This window comes from Grus americana, chromosome Z, assembly GCF_028858705.1.
Source record: "Grus americana isolate bGruAme1 chromosome Z, bGruAme1.mat, whole genome shotgun sequence".
Classification (NCBI taxonomy): domain Eukaryota; kingdom Metazoa; phylum Chordata; class Aves; order Gruiformes; family Gruidae; genus Grus; species Grus americana.
The window spans coordinates 32,996,198-33,002,715 of record NC_072891.1 but is presented as its reverse complement, the minus strand read 5'-3'; positions in this window follow the sequence as shown (position 1 = coordinate 33,002,715).

Sequence of the window (6,518 nt, the reverse complement as noted above, 5' to 3'; positions counted from 1 at the left end):
AGGGGAGTTGGAACTACATGGTCTTTAAGGTCCCTTCCAATCCAAAGCATTCTATGATTCTATGATTCTATGCTGAACAGATATGTGCCATTTCTCAGCTCAGGTTCCTTAGGCAAAATCTGCAGTTCAAGTTTAAAGCTGTTTTTTTCCTCATATTATGTGTGTCGCACTTTCTTTTCTTCCATTTTTTGAATCCTTAGACAAATGTCATTGAAACTTGTCAAAGGAATGGAGAATTCAAAGAGAGTAAAATTACTGAAAACAAATGAATGAGAATTATTCCCTTGGTGAAGGCAGTGGCAAGCACTTAAGCCTTATTAAGAAACAGAATAGCCACATAAGGCAGAGAAACTATCGAACTGAAAAAAAACAAAAAAACAAAACCATCAATCAGCTATGACATACCATTAGACATCAGAGAATCTGTCCACAATCTAGGAAGTGAAGTTTTATTAACTCACCTATGTATAGAACTACTAGTTTCCCTGATATAAAATTTCAGCCCTTTCAACCTCAATTCCAGAAATACTGTCACTTCAAAAAAAAAAAAAATCCCACTCCAAACCCAAAAACCTCTCTCTGTTCTTTGCAGTGTAGCAGCTCCCTTAGGTCATACTTGTGATCAAAAACAACCTGGATCTCCCACCTGCAGTTCTACAGGCATGGTAGTTATAATAAAGGGGTACAAAATGTCCACCGAGTTCCTTCAGTCCATGACTTTGGGCTCCATCTGTTATCGTGGTCACTAAGGACAGGAGAGATGGTGTGTGGATGGAGTTAACTGGGCACCAAAGCCAGCTCAGTTTGGGTCACTGCTGCACTTGCACTGCTTCTTTTAAGACTTGTCCTCTATTGGTCCAAATGGTTCCTGCTGTACTAATTCCTATAACATGCAACTCAAATCATGGGTTACAACAATTTAATGGTATTTCCATTACAGTCTCCACCCCTGGTCCCTTTAGGCCAGACCATCAGGTTTAACATTGCAATGAACTCCTCGCCTTGCCCCTGCTACACCTCGGACTTTTCCACAAACTGCAGTCCCTTAGGGGCACGCCTGCTCCAAGTCGAGCCTTATTTATGAGCCATAGTGTCTCCAGGTATACCTGCTGTGGCATAGACTTATCCACAGCCACAGTCACTTTGAGGTGCACCTGTTCCAGCGTGGCCTTATCTATGGACCACAATGCCTTTAGAGATATACCTGCTCCAGCATGGCCTTACCGACAGCCACAGTTCCTTCAGGAGTAAACCTGCTCTAACATGGCCTTACCCGTGACTGCAGTGACTCCAGGGGTGTACCTGCTCTGTCATGGGCTTATCCATGACCACATGATTTGAAGTGCTCCAGCATGACCTCACTCACAGCCGCTGATGCTTCAAGGTGTACCTGCTGGAGCATGAACTTATCCTTGGGCCACAATCCCTCCAGAGGTATGCCTGCTGTGGCACAGACATAACCACAGCCACAGACGCTTTGAGATGTACCTGCTCTGGTGTCGACTTATTCACAGCCTCAGATGCTTTGGGGTGTCCTGCTCCCACATGGACTCATCCACAGGTCACAGTCCCTTTGGCTCAAGTTCACACAGGAGTTCCAGCCTGTCCAGGACAGCAGCACAGAAACAGCAGCGATGCCCTGGCCATCTGCCAGCCCAGGTGCATCGCCATTGCTGTTATCAAAGTGTTCCCAGGCACAGCACAGTAAGATGACCAGCAGTACAGCAGTGCAGTGAACAGTGAAAGCAAAAAGCAGCCACCAACAAGCACAAGACTCTACTTTTCTGTAAGGCAAGCAAGCCCCATGGCAAGCACAGGACTCTGCCAATTAATAACTAAACTGTAATAACAGCTATAAAATTTGATCTAGCGCATTCCAATCAAATCTGTTGTCATCTCGAACCCTCTGTGCCCCATGTTAGGCACCAAAAAGGACTGTCGTGGTTTAACCCCAGGCAGCAGCTAAGCACCACACAGCTGCTGGAATCAGGACAACCAGACTCTTCTCAGTGGTGTCTAATGACATGACAAGAGGTAATGAGCAGAAACTGGAAAATAAAAATAAAAATAGAATTCCATTTAAACATAAGAAAACTTCTTTACTGTGATGGTAGTCAAATTCTGGCACAGTTTCCCCAGAGAAGCTGTGGAACCCCCATCCTCAGACATATTCAAACTCGCCTGGACATGCCCCTCCCTGAGCAACCTGCCGTAGCTGACCCCGCTCCGAGCAGGAGAGGAACTGAGTTATCTGCTGAGGTACCGGTCAGCCTCAGCCTCGTTGTGGTGCTGTAAATCTGTGATGCGCGCATGTTTGTGTGTATGCGTGCGCGTGCGCGTGCACGTGTGCACACATGTGTTTGTATGTGCATGCATATTCTCAAAAGAATCACAGCCTTATTGGAAAAGTCAATGGTTGTGAAGGGCAAAACAGATTCTAGCTGAAGTGCTGTGTATCAAAATTGCCCTGGGACTGGCCAGCAAATGCTCTGGAACTGGCAATGGTGTAAGCAGGAACTTTTAAGTTTAGTTGAAAAGAATGATAAAAGTAAAGCACTGAAATGTAAAAGGTTAAGGGCAGCTGCCTTTGAAGAGTTTAGTGCACTGCCTGCTGGTCTGGTTTAAGCAAATCAGAAGCGAAGGTGTTTCCTTATCTGGAATGTTAATGAGGGAGAAGCTGAGCGCTTTGCTAAGCAGAATTGTGGCCTGCATGATAATTTGTCAGCCTCTGACAGTGGTTATGCTGCTTCAAAAGATTCCGTGACATCCTCATATTCAAAATTATGGGTGGATGACAATTCAGCCACTGAGGAAGCCAGTGGGCTTTCAACTGACTTTAGATGATAGTCATGAGACAATATGAGCTGTAAGTCTATAACACTCATAAATTTAGACTTTTTTTTAAAGCAAATGTGATTATAAGATGTCAGCATACAAGAATTAAAAGAGTGAAAGACAGGTTTTGGTATGGCTGTTTGGAACAGTTTGTAAAAAACCCACAATTTTTTCCTATGAACGTATCAAGCAGACTCTAACACAATATTGTAAATCCACTACGATGCCTGGTTTTCCTGTAGCACAGTCCCTTCTTGAACAGCTGGCGAACAGAAACAAAATGCCCATGGGTCTAAAGAAAAACTGTCCTTTGTTTTAAATCTTCCTTGTCATGTTTAGCCTTCAGTTTACAAACAGCTGTCTAAGATACCCACTATGACCGCCAGACCAAAAGCACTAGATAGATAAACTGAAAGTATTTTCATATTTGCCGACAGGTAGCACACTCAGCCCACAGATCATAGTCAACTTTTGACTTTGAAGGGAAACTTTAGGAAAGTGTGGTAGATGCTTTTATCTTCAAAAATTCTGACCTCATATTTGGAAGAAGCTCTTCATTTCAGGAGGAGTTAGATTTTGATGGTATTGGAGAATGTGTACTTCCTCCTCCTCTCATCTGAATGCCGTGGGATGAAACAGAAACATCTTCAGCACATGTGGGTGAAACCTGCACTGAAGAAACAGTTGGCTCTTTCTAGTCTGGAACCAGCTTTGCTGCTAGAAGAAGTGTGGGTGAGGAAGGCATGGAGGGGGATGGATGTTGTTTTCCTGAAGCTGTTGAAGGTCACTTAAACCAATCAAGATGATGTCAGTGACACATCGAGAATAAGACAAAAAGTCAAATGGAGTGGCCAGTGAGCACTTTGTCAGATTCAGTGTGTAATCTGTAAAGCTAGGAAAGTAACACTACAAACTTCTCCAAAAATGATCATGAACAGCCGTTAACACAGCACTAAATATAAGCATAAGAGGATTAGTCTGATTTTGAATATTCTAATCTTTCCATATCCACACTGCAAACAAAAAGTAGGAAAGGAAATTTTCATTTTGTTTGTATAACAAAAAAAATTAAAGTGCATGTATGCATAACCTCTGCTTGGCCTGACTTCTGAAATCAGATCATTTTGGAAAGGGGAGGGTGCAGTGCCAAACTTGTGCGCTGCACCAAAAGAATTTTTTTTGGGGTGGCTTAAATTAAAAACATTATAAAACAGTATGAAATGAACAGATCATAATGGAAATGGAATAATCTTGACAAGGCTTCATCCCTTTTCACATCGCCATTATCCAGGACAAATATGACATCTCATACAAATGACTTATCTAGATAGGTCTGTATTATCAGTAGTTCTAGCAACAGTGAAAAAGTATTAAAACTGCTCAAAAAATATTTAAAAAAGCCTTGCTGCTATTTCAAAGGACTTTTAATAAGCATATAAGCATTACCGTTACAGGATACACTGTGAAATGGTCTCATATTTTTAAAGAATAAGGTCACCCCATAAAGACTTGTCTCAGTGAAGAGATAGTTTCATGGGCATGGTCATGAAATAAGAAAGCTATGTTTACCCAAGCATATCCTGTATATTCTCTACAGACAGACCTATATTCTTTAGACATAGCCTTTTACCAAAATATGAGGTACTTTGATGGTAAGATGCATTAGCAGTATTTTCTCCTACTGCTGCATCAAGTTAGATTGAATACTGGTTGATACATTGAACATGTATGATGCCCTCAGACTGCATTTGCCTACTGATGTCCTTCAGCTTGGGTGGTGGTTCCTTGATGACTGCTTTGCAACACTTTTTTAAGTGTGTCGCATGCTTGGAACTCTTGGAGGTCTTTCCTTAAATGTTCATGGATTTTGCTTCTGAGTGAGATATATCTGACCTTTCTAACAGCTTATAGGTGGACTGGGCATTGAGGGTTGTTTTTCACTGTAACGGGGGGTTTTTTGTTTGTTTTGTGAAAAACAATGGAAGTATTATCTGTTGAACAACATGGAAAATGGCTTGGAATATATCTGGTCATAAATAATTAATTTAAACTATTGAACTGTTTTCTTATTGTTTTCATGAGGGTTATTCTGACAAAAACTGGCAGAATACTCAACCATTATTGGAAAAAGAGAACTAAAAAAAAAAATGGAAGAAAGGAACATCTGACTCCTCAAAAAACAATAACTTCTTTGTCTGATATACTCACCTGGAATCTAGTAACCCAGATTCAGACCATTGGCCTGAACTGCACAAAGTCAGGACTATTTTCATGAACAGACTTTAGACTTTTACAGCTGTCTCGACTGGGGTATAATGTGAGCTAACCTTAATTTCTTTTGTATTTTTTGATGTAGAGTCATTTCCCAGCTTAACTAGTGTAGAAGACTGCCTCTGAAAGGCATAAAAGTATTCTTACAAAAATGCTTACTTTAATTGGGCAGTTCTAAAACTGAGCATGGAGAAACCCTTCATTTAATTTGCATTTCCTCAGGACAATGTGAAAATGCTCACGTGATATCCAATCTCCTTCCTTGCTCATTTAGACCTCGTGTTCTGCTTGTGATGAAGAGCCAGGACAGATTACTATCATAACGACACACACATGTCAAATGTGAAGTAACTGTGAAGTTATTTGGAGCCTGTTGAGCAGTTTCACAGTGTTATTAATTCAGACCGAGCTTACTCTTTTCCTTGTTGCACTGAAAATAGTAGCAAAGTCTAGAGATCTTGGGCTTAAGAAAAGGCAAAAAATCAAAGATTGTCTTTAGCGGAAGGGAAAAAATACCCTGGCTACTTGTGGGAGTTCTGAGTCAAACAGCCTGTTAAAATTTGAGGAACAACAAAATCTGTTAATTAAGGACATACAGGAAGATATGGCACATTACATTAAAGCCAGGTGAGAACAGGCCATTTAATAGACAAGTTCTGTAGCATTGTATGTAAATCTCAGTAAAGAACCTGTTACTCTTAATTTCAAACATGGATTGCATGGAGTTCAAAAATGAGTCATGAAGGTGAGGGAAGTTGTTTGAGCTTGTAACATTTCAAACTGTGCATCAGAATGGTCAACAAAACAGTCAGATTCAGATTTGATGTTTACAGAAAAACAAAATATTGTCTAGCAAGTATTCCAGATAGATCAGAAGGTAATTTACTAGCAGCAGAGCTCACTGAACCAAGTTTATTCCTATGAAAAAATTAATCAAGTCTTTGAAAGCACGTATTGCAGAGCTACTCTTTATTTTCTATTTTCTTTTCTCTCTCTCCTTATGTCTTCTTTAATAAAAAGAGAAAAGCTATGCAGTTGATGATCCTGCCACTTATGAACTCCTAAACTGAAAGAGAGCCAGGAACAGTAAATATGTATATAATATAAGTACATACACACACATATATATAAAGAATGCCAGGCATCAGATACCCAAAAAGAGGATTAAAGACAAAGGCATACATTCATTACAGCAGGCATGAGCAGTTGCAGCAGTTTGAGAGATCCTGTGTGTCTGAGGGAAGAGGAGGAAGTTTGCATCAGCATTCCTTGTCTTCAATAGTTTATCACTGGAGGAGGAGGTGGGAACAAGCTGACATAGATATTCAGAAATACCTACCTATTTCTCAGCTAAGCAGCTGGCAGAAGCTCTGCTTTTTCAGGATCCTGGCATGTCCTTTGGAGGTGGGGGA